Source organism: Ovis canadensis, chromosome 4, assembly GCF_042477335.2.
Source record: "Ovis canadensis isolate MfBH-ARS-UI-01 breed Bighorn chromosome 4, ARS-UI_OviCan_v2, whole genome shotgun sequence".
Lineage (NCBI taxonomy): Eukaryota > Metazoa > Chordata > Mammalia > Artiodactyla > Bovidae > Ovis > Ovis canadensis.
The window spans coordinates 117,917,203-117,939,122 of NC_091248.1; the positions used below are offsets into that span (position 1 = coordinate 117,917,203).

Genomic DNA, 21,920 nt, shown 5'->3' on the forward strand with positions numbered 1-21,920 from the left:
TTCACTCAATTCTGCTGCAGGACATGTGGCAGAGGGGACTTAAACCATGGTCTGTCCGGACCTGCCCTGGTCAGAGCAAAGATGCGGGCCCCATGGTGGCTGGTTGTTTGTTTCAATGGGAGTTAGGACAAGAGAGTGAGCATAAATCCCAGGTCTCCAGCCAAAGGCAGCTGATTTAGGGAAAACCTAATATTCAACTTTTCCTAGAGGAACTGGAAACAAAACAAAACTCCAGTTTGCTTTCTTGTGCTCGCTTGGGTCATGGAGGAAAAACAAAGCTGGCTTTTGGCAGCTGACATGAGGGGCTGCCGGAGTGCAGGGGCTGATGCATGTTCTGAAAGGGCCCCCATTCTTCGACTGCTGCAGGACTGAGGGATGGAGGCCACCGGGGACAGCCAGGGACGTCACCATGACAGACCTACAGCACACTGCAGATGAGAGCCTGGAAGACGTTTCTGCCAGTGGAAGGGGAGCAGGCTGTCCCCCCAGATGAGAACGCCACTGCTCATCTGTCAAGAAACTTGTTTTTCTCATCCAAACAATGGGGCCTCTTTGTAACCCAAGAGCTGGGACTTTCGGATCTTGCCTTTGGAATGGAGCAGCCTTCAGCAAAAGAGATTAAAATGTTCATCTTGTTCCTTGGAGCACTGAACCCCACTCCAGCTAAGTAGACTAACCCAAGTATAGAAATAGGGCATTGCACGTCAGTCGGCTGGGGCTCAGGAGGTGGAGGAAAAGGAAAGGAAGATGGACTTGAGAGGGAGGGGGGATCTATCTGGTGGAGGCATAAGGGGTGACAGGGCAGAACCACCCAGACTCGTCAGGGTGGTCAGGACGAGGCCCTGGCAGCACGCCCAGCATCCCTTCCAACAGCCCTTGCCCCCCACCCCCAGCTGCACCCCCAGTTTGCCTCTATGGAAAGACCTCCTCTGGCCGTCAAGCTTCCAACTCGAATCCTGCCTCCTCTAGAATTCTGTCCTGACCAAGGCTCTCTCTGAGTCTGTGTCCCCACAACACATCTGCCAATTCCAGTCTTTCATTCCAGTGGCTTCTCGGCTGGACAGATAGCATCTGGAGGCAGTGGGCATCTGTTATTCATCCATCCCTGCACACCTGGCACTAGTGCTGTGGGGGTGAGTCCTCCACATGTACGGGTGGTCACGCGCCACACTCACGGGTTGGGAGAGGCAGAGGTCTCAGCCTCTTCCTACCACAAACCCTGCAGGATGCAGTCAATGTTCAACACACAGATGCTTGCTGACGAAAGCCATTTTCTAAGGAAGAAGCAGACACAGGGACTTCTTACTATTTGTTGTTTATGCGTCATAGATGTGCGTGTGGCTTCCGTGATGGCTCAGGCAGCAAAGAATCTGCCTGCAATGCAGGAGATGTGGGTTCGATTACTGGGTCAGGAAGATCCCCTGGAGGAGGAAATGCCAATCCACTCGTATATGCTTGCCTGGAGAATCGCATGGACAGAGGAGCCTGGTGGATTATAGGCCATAGGGTCCCAAAGAGTTAGACATAAGATTGAGTACGCACGTGCATGTGTTTATGCGTCAGGCAAGAGAAAGGATAGAGAACAAGTGAGCCCTGTCTAGTACTTCTCTGATAATGGGGACTTCCATGGAGAAATCCTTTATTTTTAATGGGAGAGGCTTGACCTAGGAAGTCTGTATCAAAGACATGGAGGAATGGTAGGTAAAGAGAAGAAACTATTTATCTAGAATTGAAGAAAGAAATAACAAATGGAGACGGGAAGAGAGGAGCCAGCTAGGGAGATTTTAAAAGATACAACTGAAAAAAAAAAAAAAAAGAAACAACAAGCAATTAAATGAATGTTTGAAAGAATGGTAGTCATCATTGGTACGAAGTTTTGAAAAATCATTTAAAGTAACCGAGCTTGTCACCCTCGCCTCTGTAGAGTGTCAGTTATGTAAGTAGGTCTTTGTATGTGTACATTTAGGCTTGTCCTGGCTTTCCCCACGAGATCAAAAGTTCCTTGAGAAGACAGAGGCTATGTTTGCTTCCTAAGGAAGTGCTAAGCCGCCAGAGAGCAGCCTGGTGGTGCTCTGCACACAACAGGTGTTCAGTCAGCATTAACCAATCAAATTCTGACTCCTCGTTGAAAGCTTCTGACGCAACTGTCTAGTTCCTTTTCATTCAGGCTCAAAAGGAGTTTGTTTTTCAAGAAACAAAACAACCCCAAATACCCGCAAAGATTCAACTCTAGATTCAACTTGGTGGCTAAGTGGAACAATTCTGCCTGACTCTTTAACGATGCTAACTTCTGTGAAAAGTCAAACAGATGTCTTCCTCCCTCTCTCTTCTGGGGTCCCCTGACTTTACAGAGGCTGACAGGCTTCACACGATCACAGGGCCATTACTGGGGACTCACAGTTCAGACCAGGAAATCAATACCGCTGGAGGAAGTGTGGCATGTACAACATCGAGGACTTGGGGTTGCGTAGAGGTAAGGCTGATAAAAGAAATACGGCACATGTTCCCTAGCCTGGTTATGTTTTTTATTTTCTCTGCAATTGCATCAGCAGTTTAAATGTGAGTTTCATTCCTAGGTGCACCTTAACAGCTGGTGAAAATGACTCCATTTTGCAAGGCGGGGCTGAAGGTCTGTCATCGGTTCCATCATCCCTACTGAGAGGTCACATCCCACACCTTTGTCACCGACCCATCTGCATTATCCTTAGGATGGTTCTCAGGCCTGTCCCGCTTGCCTGGGGGAGCCAGCTTTGGGAGGGAAAGGCAGGGGGCAGAGGTGGGAAAACGATGCTATGTGGTTATTTTTCTTTCCCAGTACTGCTGCTGCTGCTGCTGCTAAGTCGCTTCAGTCGTGTTCGACTCTGTGCGACCCCACGGATGGCAGCCCACCAGGCTCCCCCATCCCTGGGATTCTCCAGGCAACGCAATGGAGTGGGTTGCCATTTCCTTCTCCAGTACTAACTGTGTTCAATATGGACAAATATTTGTGTAGCCTCTGTATTTACCATTAATACTGGGATGAAGTAATTAGGGACTAGATTTTACTATGGGAAGCAGCAAAGCCTGGGGCCAGAGTGGGGGAGGGGACAAGGAAAGCAAAACCCCCAAACCCAAGCACACAAACACGCTCAAAGCTGGCATCTGAAGGTATTATTCGCAAACAATATGAGAAAAGGCAGAAGTGTATTTCCTCTGTTCTTCTAAAGGGAAGTTCAGAAAAAGGTCAGGAATAGAACAATGCGGGCCATCTATCACAGCAGCCTCTAACCTAGAAAGGTTACTTACACGCCTGCAGCCTCCTTTCTCAGTTCTGTAATTACCACTCCCCTTCCACAGATCGCACGCCACTACGGGCCTTATGAATTATGCATTTCATTTCCATCTACCTATGCCCTTCTCGGTGACCAGGGCTAAGGTGGAGTGGGCGGGGCGACGCGGGCCCCGCCTCTCCCCCGGGGCCCCCCCACCCCCTACGCGGGTGCGCACAGACGCGCTGGCCCCAGAGCACTGCGCAAGGCACACCAGTGTGGATTTGCCTGGTGTTGACCTTCAATTCCCAGACTAAGGTTTTGTTTATTGAACAAATAAGCACTAGCTACCAGCAGGGATTTTCCTAGGGGAAATCACGGTGGGGCACGTTTCCTTCCCCTGAACATTTTTATTGAGGCGAAATGTGGTTAAAATGAGTATTTAGAGTGGTCTTAAAGAAGGCAAAAGCAGAGTGCAGCCTGAGGGCGGGCGTGTGTGTATGTGTGTGTGTGTGTGTGTTGTGTCTGTCTGTCTGCGAGGTGCAGCCTGAGGGATGTATGTGGTGTGTGTGTGTGTGTTTTGTGTGTCTATGTTTGGAAGCAGGCAGCAGCTCCCACTCGGTCCTGCTGCTGGAGCTGGGGTGGGGACTGGCACAGGGGACACCCAAAATAGATACAGTGCCATGAACTTCTGACTCTCTGAAAACTGGCACCCCTCTCCTACCAATTCAGAGGGCCCCAGGAAGTCTCTAGGGGCCATTAGTCTTCATAAATGATATTAATAAACCAAAGTGGGTACCATCCTTGGCTCAGGACACTACTTCTTGGGGATTTTGCTTTCAAATCTTTAAAAGACATTATTAGGCTCACTAGAGAAGTGTCATCTCAGACAATCCAGAGAATATGAGAACAGGGAAACCCCGCGAAGCAGACAGAGGGAAGCAGTAATTGAAAGCCCTTCCCTGAAAAGCAAACAGTATACCTGAGTCTATCACTGTGAGAGCTGATTCAGGTAGAATTTTTAAATCTACTTTTGAAAAGTGCTTTTTGACACATTTGGAGATGACAGTTTTAAGACAGGATATGAAAATAGGGTATTTAATTCCCAAGGTTCATCTCAAGAACACAACAGTAAATGAGATGAATATTAGGGATAAATCACTAGGGCATAAATGTTATTCCTTTAGGTTTTTTTTTTTTTTAAACTACTGTCAGTGATCATCTGTTTAAAAAGGATTTAGTGACTACTGAACTTCCCTAATGGTACACTGGATAAGAATCTGCCTGCTAATGCCGGAGACACCAGTTCGACCCTGATCTGGGACGATTTCACATGCTGTGGAACAGCTAAGCCCACATGCTGCAACTATTGGAGCCCAGGCTTCACAAGAGAAGTCACTGCAATGAGACAACAAAGAGCAGCCCCCATTTGCTACACTTAGAGAAAGCCAGCGAGCAGCAATGAAGACCCAGTGCAATCAAGATAAAAGGATTTAGTGATCACTGTGAGCACAGCCGTGACACACACCATCTAGGAGCCTCCAAGATGGCTCCTAGACGCTCACCTTGTCATATTCAACAGTGAGTCCCCTCCCACACTGAATCCAACAGGATCCTGCAGGAATAATGTGACTGTTGAGACTAGCTTATAAAAGACGTTGCAGCTGCTACCCTGCTCTCTCTTGGATGGATCACTCTGTGAGAAGCCGGTGGCCATGTTGTGAGGATGCTCAAGCAGTTCTATGCAGAGGCCCACACAGCAAGAAACTGAGGCCTCCTGCCAACCGCCTGCACCAGCTTGACACCAGCCAGGACAAAGAGCCACCGAGGAAGACCCTCTAGCCCAGGACAAGTCCTCGGATGACTGTGGCTCCCGCTAGAGAACCTGACTGCAACCCTATGAGAGAATTAGAGCAGAACTGTCCAGCCAGGTTGCTCTCAAATTCCTGGCCTGCAGATACTGTGAGACAAGACATGTATATTATTGTTTTAAGTCAATGGATTTTGAGGTCATATGTTACGTAATGATGGGTAACTAAAACCCGCGTGTGACCAGACTTCTAAGAGAGGAGGGATCATGCAGAAGAAGCCTGAGACTCGTTCTCGAGACAAGCCTTAGCTGGGCACTTGCCTGGTGCCCATCGCTGTACTAGACGCTCCTCCTGGTCCCTTCCCTGCGGGCATACACACTCTGGATGTCAGTGATCACCCTCTTAAAAAAGTAGGCGGCACAGTGAAACCGATGACCAAGGGGGACTTTTAAGTGCCCAGAGGCAGGAATGCCTGAAAGACAGAACGAAGGTTGCAAGACGCTACCCTGCAGAAAGCGCGTGACACAGACACACAAATGGTTTGGCCTGCAAAGAGTTAAAAAGTCTTTTTGAGTTAGTTGTTCACATTTAGAAATCAAGTGGTATTTCTTAAACATCTGGATTTCTGGCTTCTCTTGAAATTCTGAGGCTCTGGCAACTCAGGGCTACAGGTCTGTGCTTGGCAGCAACTAGCCTGGGCTGGGGAGCTCTGCCCCCTTACATGGCGTACAGGTGTGTCTCCTGCTGTGCTCTCACAGCGCGCTGACTTTACCCGCCTGGCCCTACAGGCGTGTGAGCTTGCCACCCACAGGAAAGAGGCAAGAGGAAGGACGAATGGAGGAGCTAAGCAAAATGACTGCTTTTAGCTTATATACTGAAGACTTTTTTGAGTGGGAGAAAGCTAGTTATCTTTTATTAAACAAAAAACATTTCATCACCAGCTACCCCAGAAGTCAGGGGCACTTTGGAACTTAGAAGGAATGTACAATAATGATTACACTTTACATTAAACAGCATGAACTTTAGAAGGATCTCACGTGAAGCGTATGCAATGTTTGTTTATGAAGGTCTCCGTTACAGAAGACCTCAGCTGAGAGGAAGTGGGATGCCGGAGTCTCACTTTGCTGACCTGGCTTTCGACGAGCACAATAATTCACAATACCAGAAGAAAGGAAGGCTCTGGCGCCATAACTCAGTGAATATCCGCTGGATTCGTCTCTCCTACAAGATACAATAATATACCCTTTTTTGGCCCTCTCCCAACTCTCCATTTGAAATAGGATTAAAATCAGTTTTCAGAGTGACTTACTCGGGAATTAACTAACCAATCCCTGGATAACTTGATTCCTGAACAATTTCTATACAGTCCTTTGAAAATTTATAGATGAGGAATGCAGTATTAACAATGTCATGCTCTTAAGACTATCCTTTCTAAACAGTCAAGTGCTGAGTGGGAGGTCAGGGGCCCTTGGGCTTCCTTAAAAAGCTGCTCAAGGTGGTTTTTACAGGAGCACGAGAAAGACACTCTGCCTGCCTCCCCACCCCCCAGCCCACCCCGAGCTCAGGGAACAGTACTGACTGACCGTGTGGTAAACGCGATCACCAGTATTTATGGAGCTCCTCGTGTGTCCAGACTCTGCTAGAGGGTGATACAAAGTCATGGCTTCTGTCCTCGAGAAGCTTAGCAGCCGGTGGACGTGGACAGAAGGATGAACGTGGACAGAAGGGATATACCTCAGATGGCCACTAAGTTTACAGACAGTAATCGCTGTCTTTCATTCAACAATACTTATCAAGCATCGATTCTGTCCTGGTGCTGAGTATTTGGCAATGAACAAAAATGGGGGTCTCTGCCCTCCTGGCGGAGAAGGCAATGGCACCCCACTCCAGTACTCTTGCCTGGAAAATCCCATGGATGGAGGAGCTTGGTAGGCTGCAGTCCATGGGGTCGCTGAGGGTCGGACACGACTGTGCAACTTCACTTTCACTTTTCACTTTCATGCATTGGAGAAGGAAATGGCAGCCCACTCTAGTGTTCTTGCCTGGAGAATCCCAGGGACGGTGGAGCCTGGTGGGCTGCCATCTATGGGGTCGCACAGAGTCGGACATGACTGAAGCAACTTAGCAGCTGCCCTCCTGGGGCTTACACTCTAGTGGACTTCAGTGACTTGATCCAGGCTGGGAAGAACACAAGGAGGTAGGGTTTACTGTGACCACTAGGGGTGGTAATGGCTACCCACCCCAGTATTCTTGCCTGGAGAATTCCATGGGCAGAGGAGCCTGGCGGGCTGCAGTCCAGGGGGTCACAAAGAATCAGACACGACTGAGCGACTAACACACTAGAAGTGGTAGACTTTCAGCTGACTTTAGAGGGTCCCAAGAGGGGAGAGAGCCTGCAGATGGGAAAACTGTAAGTGAAGGCACAGAGGCAGGAGAACACACGGAGTGTCCAGGGGAACAAGGAAGGGACACCGGGACCTATGACACCAGGGCAGCAAACACTACCCCTGCATTGCCGGTGCGCTGGTCCTGAGGTCAGATAATGGGCTCTTCTTTGATTCCTTTACTCAGAAAGTACAGACACAAGGGTGTTTGTCTCTAACCATGAGTAACTGGAGAAGATGGCACTGGGGATTATTAAATATCGTAAAGACTTCATGGGACAAACCACACCTCCCACAGCATAAAGAAGGCTGAGTGCTGAAGATGCTTTCAAATTCTGGTGCTGGAGAGTCCCTTAGACATTAAGGGGATCAAACCAGTCAACCTAAAGGAGATCAACCCTGAATATTCACTGGAAGGACTGATGCTGAAATTGAAGCTCCACTACTTTGGCCACCTGATGCAAAGAACCAACTCATTGCAAAAGACCTTGATGCTGGGAAAGATCGAGGGCAGGAGGAAAAGAGTGACAGAGGATGAGATGGTTGGATGGCATGACCAACTCAGTGGGTATGATGAGTTTGAGCAAACTCTGGAAGACAGTGAAGGATAGGGAACCTGGTGTGCTGCAGTCCACGGGGTCACAAAGAGTTGGACAAGCCTGAGCAACCAAACAGCAACACCGGGGCCATATACTGTAAAGGCCTGACACACGGGCCTTGGAAGGAGGCCTTCGCGTCCTGTGGCGATGCCACTGAGAGGGAGAAGTGAGAAAGGAAGTGAGCCACACAGCCTCAGGGGGCACAGCCCAGGACATGACAGATGATGCCAAGTTTTCTGTCACGTTAGCAAAGCTTTTCCACTTGTTCAATGTTTCTTCCTTCCCAGATGTTGTGTGTGTGTGTGTGGGGGGGGAAAGCAAACCACACTCACCTGGCCCTAAAAACCTGGTCCTTAGTAACATGAAACAGTTTTGTGTACATGCAGCCTAGTGTGTTGGATGACAGAGAAGCAAAACAGCATTCTGATGGCGCAGAGACCCGACAGAACCATGTTCAAGTGGCTTTAATGGTATGGGACACACAGAGAAGTGGCTGCTGCCTGAGTGTGGCCCTTCAAGGAAAACGTCACTCGAAACACATCTTAGGAGCTGCCGCCCTGCGCACATTTAGAAAGGAGTGGCCCTGTTGTGGACGGGGTTTCACTGACCTGTCATCTGATCCCCTGGTTCCCCCCATGATAGCATCAGTGCAGTCTCCATGGAAGGCGGGATGGCCAAGCACGATGAGGATTCTTAACAATCAGCCAAGTTCTGATTTTTCAAAAAGTGAGCTCGTCTTGATATTCTTGGTAATATCAACTCTCAAACCTCTCCTTGGATCGCCCACCCAATATTTATTTTGGGAACAGCTTAAATTGAGAGAAAAGCTATTTATTTAATAAGTTAAACAGAAGCTGTTGCAGGGATTCCTCGTGAGTGGGAGGCTGGATGGGGTGATTTCTCAAGTCCTTGCCAACACCATGGCTCTAGGACTCAATTCCGCCTTCCTTCTGATCACATGCAATTACAAAGGCAGAGGGGAGGCAGAGCAATGGAAGACCACGTACTAGCGTGAAGGGCTGTTATGACCACGGAGGAATGCACAAGGATCAGAAAGCATCCCTGAGGATGAGGGTCCTCAGCCGGAGCTGCGGTCTGTGAGCCAGGGGCTGAACTCCAGGTCCCAACAAGGTGCAGAGTCAACGTCAGTTGTCAGTACCCATGCTTAGTCAAGGGAGCACCGTTGCAATAAACGCAGACCAGGGAAACAGTGGGCAGAAGTACCGAGAAGGCAAACAAAGCAAGAGCAGATGAAACAAGTGGTGACAGATGAGCAGACATCGATCGGAAAGGTGTATCATGAGTTAAGCCGTTAGCTGCAGTGGCCGGTCCTGGGTTCCTGGAGATGCAGGAAGGAGGGGCCGGCAGTACTGTCTGCCTCCCTCTGTAGCCGCTGCTCATCCCCCGCTGCAAGGCCTTTGCTTTGGGTTCGGATGTGCTCACTTTTTTCTTTTCTCCTTTCGCTTCTCTCCTTCGTCCTTTTTTATTTTTATTTTTTATTTTTTATTTTTGGCTGTGCTGGGTCTCCCTTGCGGCACGCAGGGTCTTTTCTTGCAGCCTGCGGTCTTCTCTTGCTCTGCACAGGCTCAGCTGCCCTGCGGCGTGTGGGATCCTAGTTCCCCGACTAGGGATCGAACCTGCATCCTCTACACTGGAAGGCGGATTCTTTACCACCGGACCACCAGGGAAGTCCCTCCTTCTTCCTTTTAAAGCGGTGTTGGCCGCCCTATGCCCCCTCTGATCGGTGGGCTCCCCTTCCCCTCAGACCTTCCGCTACTGCCCACGTAACTCACCCGTCCAACTTGAGATGTGTGATTAGATCTGTAGTTTAGAAACATAACTATTAATTACTTGTGACTATGATCTGAAAGAAAGAGCACTCTCCTGCCAGGCCCCTGGAGAACCAGTCAGAGCTGAGAAGGCCAGGAGGAGGGAGTCCGGAGCCCAGCACATCACTTCAGGTGGGTGGGAAGCCCCCCCCCCCCCCCGGGAGCCCCTCACCGCTAGGAAAACTGCTCTTGTAGCAACACAACCTCCTTCTGTGCAGACCCACTGGCCTTCTCAGTTCCCATCCTTAGCCTCCCTACTCTTTCTCTCTAAAATTTTATTAACTTAGTTTTTGGCTATAGTGGGTCTTTGCTGCTTTTCGAGGGCTATTTCTCTAGTTGTGGTGAGCACGGGGCTACTCTTGGTTGCGATGTGCGGGCTTCCCATTGTGGGGGCTTCTCTTGCTGTGGAGCACAGGCTCTAGGGGCTTCAGTAGTTGCTCTTTTGGGTTCTAGAGTGCAGGCTCTGACGTTGTGGCACATGGGCTTAGCTGCTCTGCAGCATGTGGGATCTTCCTGGACCAGGGACCGAACCTCTGTCCCCTGCATTGGCAGATGGATTCTTATCCACTGTGCCATAAGGGAGGATTCTCCCCTCTCTTTGATAGCAGATAATCTTCAACTCATTCTTTTTTGGGGGGAGCTGCACTGCGTCTTCATTGTGGTGGTCGGACTTAGCGAGCAGATTCAGTAGTTGTAGCTTATTTTGCCCTGAGGCATGTGGGACCTTAGTTTCCTAAGCAGGAATCGAACCCATGTCTCGCAAACTGGAAGGCAGATTCTCAACCACTGGACCACTTTCAAAATCCATTCAGATGTGTAACGGTTTCACTGGTTCTCCACTGGTTTCTCCTGTCACTCTTGTCTTTTCTTTCTGCCTCCTCTTCCTTACTCTGGACAGTGGCACTTGTTCACTGTGGTTCGCTGTCCAGCGTTGGCCATCAGACATCGGTCCCAACCCCTCCACCTCTAGGCCCATAGTCTCAAAGATGGAAGTATCTTTACTTGGGCGCCCCAAATGGAACTATCGCCTTCCCCTTTCTAAATGGGGTTCCTTTCCCATATCACCCCATTGTATCCCAGTGGAACCATTATTGTTCCTCTTCAGAATTAGGGCCCTCAAGTCATACCTGCCCATGGCATCTTCCCTGAAATCCCAAGCTTCTGCTTTCTCTGTTTCGCAGTCACCTTTTCCCTCTCGGTGCCATGACTCCCAGGGGCTTAACCCAGACTTCTGACAGTCTCCTGGCTGGTTTCTCTGCCTCTAATCCTTCTCCCTTCCAATCCTGTCTAAGACGCTGCCAGGCTCGTTTTCCCAGAACAGCTTTCATCATACCAACTTCCTTCCTCCAATTTGCTACCCCATGCAATCCAAGTTCTAATTGCCTCCCAGCCCCTGAGCAGCCGTTCCCATCTTTTTATCCCATCCTGTTTCTGTTTAATAACTTCTTTCAAGCCAGTACCTTCCCTTTTTACTCCTTACTTTTCTGCGTGTCATCTTCACCTGAAGCGCCTTCTCCATCTCCTATTCAAATCGTAAACATCTTCAGAGTCCAGCTCGGCACTCTTTATTAGCCTCACCCAGGCTCTTCCCCACCAGGAGCCCCAGACTGCTCTCCGTGCCCCCTTGCTCACCGCCTCTCACAGGAGGCATCACACCAGCCTGGAGACTTCTCTGTTAGATACCGTTTGCTTTTGCCTTTGCAGGTCACGATCCTGCTGTTTATAGACTCGGGATGACCCCAGTGTTCCATTAAGACCTCATCTACTCACTTCTTCACTTTACTAGTCCAAACTCTTCAGTCTGACCTCTGTGGAGCTTGTGGACCTCACCTTTAGCTCCTCATCTCTAGATTGGACAGTTCCTGCACATTCTGCCTCCACCAAATGACCCCTGGCCAGAAGGCCCTGTTTGCTAGCTCTTTAAAAAAAAAAAGTTTTTTATCTATTGTGGTAAAGTCACATAATATGAAAGGTACTATTTTAACTGTACAGTCAGTAGCACTAATTATGCTCACACTGTTGTCCAAGTCTCACTATGATCTGTCTCCTGAATCTTGCACCTTCCTAAACTGAAACTCTGCCCCCATTAGACATGAACTCCCCAATTCCGCTCCCAGTCCCTCGGTCTCTGGTTATGCAGTCCTGTATCTGCCCAACATTCAGTTCTAGTTCTTCCCCCAGAGACTTTATTGGTGCATTCCAGAACTCTCCTCTTCCCCTTCACCTTCACTAAGGCTAATTCTTTCTAGGTGTAGCAGTTTGATCCTTCCAATTAAGCTTTAAGCTTCTTGATGAAAAACCACGACATCTTCTTTTCCTGGACACCCATGCCTCTGCCCCTAGTCTTATACATTAGGTGCTTACTGAAACACAACTTGTCTTATTTTGCCTCACACCATGCACCTGGCCACCATTCTTCCAGATTCCCTTTAAAAGTTCTTGATCAGGGATCAGGACACCTGGGTTCTACACCTGTTCCTGGTTAAGTCTCTTAATTGTTATGAACCTAAGTTTTCTCAACTCTAAGATGGTAAGAATAATTCCTCCCTGGTCACCTTATATATTGGGGTAAAGATCAATGGAGTGTCAATGCACGTGAAAGACTATTAGTCAAAGCTTAATTCTCTCACTCAATTATTCAATGTATGTTATAGATATGACCAAGCTATTGAGGGACAATGAGCCAAGAATTTTCAACCCCACTGAGTTATTTTCATGGAATAATTTCCATGAGAAATGGGGAGGCAAAACCAAAATTTTCTTCATAGAAACTATCTCAGTGCCAACACGAACCAAACACTAGAAGTTTTGATGGGGGAGAGCCTTTGGAAGCATAGATTTGATTTATTAATAAGAGAATTCATCTTGGGTAAAGAGGTGGGGGGGGGGAACTGGAGTTCTGATGGCTACCTCAAAGTTGGGAGATGCTTCAAAGGCAGCTAAGACCTTGGCCTGTATATCCCCAATCCCAAGTGCCCCCTAGTCCAGCTGCTACTGCAGTCCTCTTCAGGCAGAACCTTGGCAAGTTGCTAAAATACTTAATGATTTTGTATCAGAAGGTCAGGCATTGCCAGTCTTTCTTAAGGAGGGTTTTCCTCCTGAACCGCAGAAGATAGAAAATGACCTGAGTCGCTGTCATCTTTCTAGGCAGCACCCCAGGTATCCAGGGGAGAAGCTGACTTTTTCCCCCCAGATTGTCTTTTTTTTGTTTTTGTTTATTTTTTAAAATTGGAGTATAATTGCTTTACATTGGTGTGCTGGTCTCTGCTGCAGAAACCGTCAATCAGCCAGGTGTGCTGCGCTGTGTGCTGAGCTGCTCAGTCGCGTCCAACCTTTTGCAACCCATGGGCTATATGTAGCCTGCCAGGCTCCTCTGTCCACGGGGATTCTCCAGGCAAGAATACTAGAGTGGGTTGCCATGCCCTCCTCCAGGGGATCTTCCCAACCCAGGGATTGAACCCAGGTCTCTCACATTGCAGGAGGATTCTTTACCAGCTGAGCCACCAGGGAAGCCCTAAGAATACATATACCCCCCTGCCAATCCCACCCCTCCAGGTCGTCACAGAGCACCGAGCTGCGCTCCCTATGCTATGCGGCAGCCCCCCTCTAGCTCCCTATTTTACACATGGCAGTGTGCATATGTCAATGCTGCTCTCTCAGCTCATACCCCGTCTCCTTCCTCCTGCGTCTACAAGTCCATCCTGTACGTCTGTGTATCTGTAACTGTGTCTCTATTCCTGCCCTGCAAATAGGCTCATTAGTACCATTTTTCTAGATTTCACAGATATGGAGCTGGCTCTTTACATACAGTCTAGGGCAGGAGGGCTTTATTTCCCTGAAGCTTTGACTGCAGAAGGTGAATGCTGACCAGCAGATGTATTTCTCAGTGAGGCCATTTCTCAGACAGCATGTGGCCAACAAAAACCAACAGAGCCCCTATTTTTCTGCTGCCAGAAGGAGCAAGGGGCTTACAGAAGCCCCAGCCTTGTGGGCTCTGCAGAGCTCCAACCCCAGGCTGGGGCTTTGGTAAGGCTAGAGTGAGGTTGCTCCCTGGCCTCCTGGGGTCCTGGGACAGGCCTGTGGTTAATACCACCATCAAGTCACCACCTCCTGTCATCCCACAGCTTCTGCAGTAGGACCAGTTTCCTCTTTACTCCCTGCCCTTGGCCTAAACCTTGCTAAGGACGTGTCCCTAGCCTGGGGCCCGGTGGTGCTGCAGCTGCATTCTCTTTCCTGCCCTTTCTTCCTGTCTCACCTTTACGCCTTTATTCATGTCTCTCGGACCCTTCTTCACACTCTAATCTCCATACGAGGACAGAGCTCATCTTCACTGGGTTTCCTGCTAAGCTGCTTCAGTCGTGTCCAACTCTTTGTGACCCCATGGACCATAACCCGCCAGACTCCTCTGTCCATGGGATTCTCCAGACAAGAATACTAGAATACTTCTCCAGGGGATCTTCCCAACCCAGGGATCAAACGCACGTCCCTTAAATCTCCTGCATTGGCAGGCGGATTCTTTCCCACTGGTGCCACTAGGCTTAGTCACTTCTAAAACAGACCTCTTTACAGCTTTACAACACATTATTGCATGTTAAAAACAACTGGATATTGAGGTTCAGACTAGCTTGCTCTATGGCTCAAAAATCACCTTTGGATAGGTTTATTTGGCAAGAAAACTTTTTATCAAATACAGACTGTTCACTGGCTGGCAATGTGAACTTTCCTGGAAGGGCTGTTCCCCCAAGTCAGTTCAGTTCAGTTGCTCAGTCACGTCCGACTCTTTGCGACTCCATGGACTGCAGCACGCCAGCCCTCCCTGTCCATCACCAACTCCCAGAGTTTACCCAAACTCATGTCCATTGAGTTGATGAAGCCATCCAACCGTCTCATCCTCTACCATCCCCTTCTCCTCCTGCCTTCAATCTTTCCCAGCATCGGGGTCTTTTCTAATGAGTCAGTTCTTCACATCAGGTTGCCAAAGCATTGGAGTTTCAGCTTCAGCATCAGTCCTGTCAATGAATATTCAGGGTTGATCTCCTTTAGGATGGACTGGTTGGATCTCCTTGCAGTCCAAGGGACTCTCAAGAGTCTTCTCCAACACCACAATTCCCAAGCATCAATTCTTTGGCATTCAGCTTTCTTTATAGTCCAGCTCTCACATCCACACATGACTACTGGAAAAACCATAGCTTTGACTAGACGGACTATTCCCCCAGGTACAGCCTACCTATTCCTGGGTGCTACTGTCTCTCTCCTGGGGAATGGGGAGAAAGCAGCACTAGGGAAAGCAGAAAAGCCTTTGGGGTTTCAAGTGGGATATAGTAGACATATGAGAAAAGTAAAATCAATTTCTTGACTAAGAACTTCAGAACAAACTCATAGTATTTGCGTGACCACAGTTGACTGCTGTCTTGTCTACCACAGGATATTTGCTTTTCCCTTATACCTGACTCAGGCTTTCTTCAAATCCTCTCTGTAAAAAGAAGTGTGAGAGAGAAACAATAGAATGAAAATCATTGTTTACTCTCTGCCCATGAACCATGGGCAGCAGATCTGAGATCTGCTGTGGGCCATATGGCCTGCAGGGAGGGCTTCGCTCTTATGCCTGTAACCACGTGTTCTCCGTAACCCACGTGTTTCCAAATCCTGTTTCGATGGCTGAACTCATCTGTGACTCATAGTTCTTTCGGCTGGTGCTGAGAACAGAGTAGAGCTGCCTCTTGCTCAGGGCTAGCCAGTCGAGATACTGAACAAGGAAAGAATTATTCCAAGAAACAGAAGGTATCTGAGTTTCCCTGGCAGATCCAGTGACAGAGAAACTCCCAGGCCTCAGATCTTGGCAGGAGATAGGAAGTGCTTTGAGCACCAACAATGGGAGCTGCACATAATGGAGGGAAAGAAAATCTGAAAAGTCCAAAGAACGCAAACATGGATGTTCCATTCTCCAATCTGCTGTCTCACATTCCAGAAGCTCACAGCTTCCAACAGACACTCTTTATTCTGGACAATCCTGGTGGTGTGCTGGCCCGCTGACGCTGGGTGGGGGTGGAGCAGGTCATCTATAATATTTGTGGGTTTCTGTGGTATAAATGAGGGCGTCCCAGGGGGTGCTAGTGGTAAAGAACACGCTTGCCAATGCAGAGACTTAAGAGACGCAGGTTCGATCCCTGGGCCAGGAAGATCCTCTGGAGGAGGGCATGGCAACCCACTCCAGTATTCTTGCCTGGAGAATCCCATGGACAGAGGAGTCCACAGGTCACAAAGAGTCAGACAGGACTGAAGCAACTTAGCACGTACAATGCTGTTTATATGCATTAGGGACCAAACGAAATTTAAATAATAACTTCAGGTAAAACTGGGCTCTTGAGACATTTGAAAAAAAAACGACACACAGAAAAGATGTAAAAGCTAAATTCAGTTAGACTCTGGGGTACAGTTTAACCTTGACAGACCAGCACTTTCCACATTCCAACCTGGAAACTAGAGACAGTAATGATAAGAAGCAACTAGCCCAGAGACCTCATCAACTCTGTCTCCAGAGTTCCTTCAAGCTCACCTGTGTTCTGAGAGTGTGTGGCCCAGCAACTGTCACCAATAGGCTGAAGGGGTGCCTGGGCGTGCCACAGAGCAGTGGCTCCTGCGGGGACCCTCTGTCCTCACACCTGACCCCTCGCTTCACTGCCGCCACCCTCCACCCGCCACGCCTCTACACCCAGGCTTCTGACTGAAAAAAACCCTCACCGGGGTCATTCTGCGTTCATCTTCCCTTTCCCCTTGGCATCTGCTTTATTCTCATCCTCCTTTCTCAACTACTCCAATAAGCTCATCCCCCTGGAAACTCTCTCCCTCATCTTACCACGTGGCTTCTGTCTGCACTGTTGTGTTAGAACATTCTCTGTGGAGGACGCAGAGTGTCCCCTCGGATGGCCTCTGTGGCGGCCGTGAGGTGGGTCTGAGATCACACTGTGGCCCTATTTCTCTGCTGGCTCTTTTCCCCTCTCCACCACTGACTTAATCCTCCCCTTGACTTTCCTTTTTTTTAATAGTTTTGTTTATTTTTGGTTGTCCTGGGCCTTCGTTGCTACACACAGCCTTTCTCGAGCTGTGAAGCGCAGGTTGCTCATTGTCTGGTGACTTCTTTTGTAGAGCACGGGCGTCAGCAGTTATGGCACACGGGCTGGGTGACCTCACAGCATGTGGGATCTTCCCGGACCAGGGATTGAACCCGCGGCTCCTGCATCGGTAGGGGGATTCAATACCACTGAGCCACCAGGGAAGCCCCTCCCCTTGACTTTTACCTGGGTCCTCCTCCTGCATGCGCACTCATCTGAAGAACACAAAACGGACAAGTCTAATCTCTGGCCCTAACTGCTCCCGAATTCTATACTACTGATCTCTGGCCCTAACTGCTCCCGAATTCTATACTACTGATACCGGAGAGCCACAACACACCCAACAAGCAGCTTGGAATCCCTCTTCTGTCTTATTATAGGCACTCTGTCCCCAGCCTGTCATCAACACCCGCACAACAACAGTTTCCAAATGCTTAGAATTCCTTTCCCTTGGTTACCCTTCCTTCTTCTTATCTCGCATTCAGTACTTTATGAAACCCAGAAGATTCCTTTTCTGTAAAGATCTGACTTTTGTCTTCCCCATTTTCCCAGCAGATGCCCCAGTGATACAGGCACTGACCCAGCTCTCCTGGGTGGACTCCTGTCTTCAGCCCCTTGGCCATATTCATCAATCAATCCGTCCCCTAGTCATAATTTTTATTCCATTACCCGCGTTCCAGAAATTGACAACTGCTCTTTATTCTCACTACCTTACCAAATTCATCCCTTTTTAAAACTGGTACCTGGTACTCGACTTTCTCTTACACGCATAGTCACTCCAGCTGGGACACCCAGGCCTCAGCTAATCAAAGCCTGCTACTCATTTGAGGATCACCCAGAACTGGGGGTTCAGTGCAAATACTTATGGAGGGACCAGTTCATCTTGAACTTTGGGAATGTTCTTCAGTTTTCCTGTGTCCAACTAGACTGTGAGCTCTTTAAAATCAGTTAAGTCAGGAAGCGGAACTTTTAAAAACAAAAACAAAACCATGGTGATGCCTAGAGGGTGGTTTCAATATGGCAGTTACTTAATATTCTGTGCTGATGGGCAGTGACCATTAGTAGCCAGAAGTCAATTTCTACGAGGGCCAGCAACACTGCAGAAGCAAAACTATGATGAACCTGTCTTGAAAGGCAGAAACAGAGACGCAGACGTAGTAACAAACATATAGACATCAAGGGGGAATTGGGAGATTGGGACTGACTTATATACACTACTGACACTGTATAAAATAGGTAACTAAGGAGAACCTATTGTATAGCACGGGGAACTCTACTCAGTGCTCTGTGGTGACCTAAATGGGAAGGAAATCCAAAAAAAGAGGATATGTGTGTACTTACAGCTGATTCACTTTGCTGTACAACAGAAACTAACACAACATTGTAAAGCAACTATACTCCAATCAAACTTTAAAAAAGAAGAATATGAAAAAAATACACCTAGAAAAAAGACAGAGATGACATGGTGAGTACATCTCTGGAAACTGCAATTTTTCAAAATAATTTATTGGTATAGGTGAAGAGCAAGTATTTCACTCTTTGGGCCTTCCTTCTTTGCATTAAAAAGGTCAATATGTGTGTTAGGTAAATCAGAGTTTTAAAGAGGTGGGAAGGCCCAGCTGTCTTTAACCCGCAACCCAGCGACCTCGAGTTCAGCCTTCTGAGACTCGAGAAGGGGCGCTGGGCAAGGCGTGCTCTTGTGAGGGCCTGTCACTATGTCACTACGATAACGCACAAATCCAAGGCTCACTCAAACCACTAAAGACCCTCTGGCACTTCTTAAAAGTCAAAGGTCAGGTGGCCAAATGTCATTTTATGGACTGGCAAATATCATCTTCCTCCTTGAGGTTTTAACTAGACAGATAAGACACTCCAGAAGAAATTTTTCCACCATGTAAACGGCTCTCTGGGAGTTGGTGAGGACGCTTAGCAAGTGCAGGCGTTCTTTGAGGATGCCGCCAATGGACGCAGTCATTTGCTAAATGGCACCAAGAGATACCTTATGGTTGATGGTATAACCTGCAGTCATTTGGGCTGATCCTTTCAATTCCTCCTTGAAGTGCTATAGAACAAAAATATGCTAAGCAATGTATTCAACAACTTTGTAACAATATTTTAAAAAATTAACATTAAGGAAATCTAGATTACTAATCTAACACAAAAGCTATTCACTTAAAATTTTTCATATCATTTTAATCACAGTCCACATACAATTTTGCATTCTTTTGTCTGCAACCCCTCTTGTGTACTTTTGATCTTTATACTTATAATACAGACTCCACCTGACTATTAATACTCCATTTTCAAGCTTTTATCCTTCATTGCTCATTTGTCGATTCTGTTGTCTCTGACATTCAATTCTAATATCCAACTGTCCGACAATAGTTGGATAACTACATATATGCTGGTGGCTCAGAGGGTAAAGCGTCTGCCTGCAATGCGGGAGACACAGGTTCGATCCCTGGGTCAGGAAGATCCCTGGAGAAGGAAATGGCAACCCACTCTGGTATTCTTGCCTGAAAAATCCTATGGATGGAGAAGCCTGGTAGGCTATGGTCCAGGGGGTCGCAAAGAGTCAGACATGACTAAGCGACTTCACTTTCACTTTTAAAAATCAGTTAGTCATAATTTTAAGGAATGAGATGATCAGGTGAAAGGATTTAAAAGTATTTATGGTTGCTGCTATCATTGGCTAAGTTGATCTTTAGTAGCATTGGACAAACACAGAGTTTCAAATTCAGTTTTACGATTTTGATCTACCTCTTGCAGTAAGTCACTGCTGCAGGATCCTAAAAGAGTGACTGCCATTTCAGAAATGGCACTGACTTGCTGGTTTTTATTATAAGAAAACCAATAACAACGGGGAAGCTCTTACACAAAAAAGCCATAGTCCCTGGAGAAAGTTTGTATGTTTGTACCATACACAAACACAGAGTGGGTAATTTCCTTTATACACGGAACAATCTGGTTTTATATGTAATAAGTAGTGAATACATTCTATTTCACCTGGGTTTTCTTTTAGGTAAGAGGGAAGAGAGCATTTATGATTAAATAAATTAAAATTATATCATATTTGAATCTATTAAAATCAACAATATCTCATGCAACAATAGTCAGATGACTTACTATTAACCAAGTAAGTCTGATTAATGCTACCTGTTGTGGGAACCAGACATGATTTACTTTTAACTGGGTGTCTGGTGAGATATCACTCACCTGCTTGGTCAAGTTGATTTCTTCTAGACTGACTTAGAAGAAATTAACAAATGAAATCAATTCTATTCAGATTTTCTGGGATTGTCTGGCTAATGCTAAAATTACACGTTTGATTGGATATTAGCTGTTCTATTTAGCTGATACAGAATCCAGCTCTGAATTCAAGTGGTTAATGGAGAAGTAAAAAGCAACTGATGACTGTCTTTTATTCCTCTAAATGTAACTACGTTGATTGATTTTTGTCTATATGCCTTTTAACTTTCAAGATATTTTGCAAAGAATCAACCGCAGAAGAATTTAAGTGGCAGGATCAACTTAACCTTTGCTTTCTAATGTGAGGTGTAGAATTTACAGAAGGTTCAATTCAATTTTCTTATCAAAAACAAGACTAAGAACATGGCCTTAACATTCCTTCCTTGGGGTTAATTAATCCCTTTAGATAACAATTACATTTAAAAGTGGAGGGTTTATTATTCTGGGTAGGGAGTGACCTTTCTTGAAGAATCTCTCCTCCTACTAAGGAGGTCACAGTCTGTCCCCTAGGCCAGTGGGTCACTGTGTACTCCGCTTGCTCTTAAGTCATTGAAAAGGATGAACCATAAACAGCAATGGTGATCTCTCACTTTGAGGAGCTGGTGATCTGGCAGGGGAGATAGCTACATGAATGAAAACAGAGGTCACAAGAATAAGGGCTTCCCAGGTGGTGCCAGTGGTAAAGAACCTGCCTGCCAAGCAGGAGACATTAAGAGACGCAGGTTCCATCCCTGGGGTGGGACAATCCCCTGGCAACCTATTCCAGTGTTCTTGCCTGGAGAATCCCATGGACAGAGGAGCCTGGCGGGCTACAGTTCACAGGGTGGCACCGGGTCAGACACAACTGAAGTGACCTAGCACGCCTGCAACGCTAATAAACAGTTTGTCTCCTGCAGACTGAGAGAAACATCTTAAAAACTTCTTAAATCCAGTTTTCCAAGACTCATTTGTGAATGAGAAAACACAGCTCTAAAAGGTTCTTATAAATTATCTGATGAGTACTGTTCTTCCAGAGATTCCATCTGGCGAATGGAGAGATGACCCTGAAACCACATAAACACAGTGGGAAATTCCTGGGTCTCACCAAATTGTTCCACGAGCAACAGTACTACCACAGTCACCAAAAACCTTAAGCAATGAAGCAGAAAATCCTAGGATAATCAGAAAGATTATATCTCATAAAAGACTTCAATAATGATTGTGCGACATCAACTGTGATGGGAAAAAATAGTCTACACACATTAGAAATGTGTTAGTGTGGCTTTTAGAGGAAATGGGTTAAATATAAAGAGCTATTGATGCAGTCATATGGCAATGAGGTCAACACAGCAGCCAGGCACAGGCATACCCATGGCTGAATTTTATTTTATTTTTTCCCATGGCTGAATTTTAAACTGGGATAATTAAGCTTTATTTACTTCCTGTCAGGTCCATCATTTTAATCTTATATTTATGGAGGTTCTAAGAGCAAAGTGTGGCACCATTAACAGGTAAATATAGTTCTTTACTGTGCTTTGTGTTCAGCCCCTCAGTCATGTCTTTGTGACCTCTTTGCGACCCCACTGACTGTAGCCCGCTAGGCTCCTCTGTCCACGGAATTTTCCAGGCAAGGATACTGGAGTGGGTTGCCACCTCCTTCTCTAGGAAACCTTCTTGACTCAGGGCTCAAATTCATGTCTCCTGTGTCT

The 21,920-nt window shown here is 47.2% G+C and overlaps 1 protein-coding gene and 1 long non-coding RNA gene across 9 annotated transcripts in view; one reads left to right on the top strand and one right to left on the bottom strand.

The window, feature by feature from the left end:
- HIPK2 (homeodomain interacting protein kinase 2) overlaps positions 1-21,920 on the bottom strand; it is a 234,649-nt gene that overhangs the window by 71,544 nt on the left and 141,185 nt on the right. The window lies entirely within an intron of this gene.
- On the top strand, positions 2,155-4,049 carry LOC138439554 (uncharacterized). Its single transcript, XR_011256765.1, has 3 exons — positions 2,155-2,473; positions 2,577-2,629; positions 2,816-4,049. It is a non-coding gene; the product is annotated as an uncharacterized lncRNA (long non-coding RNA).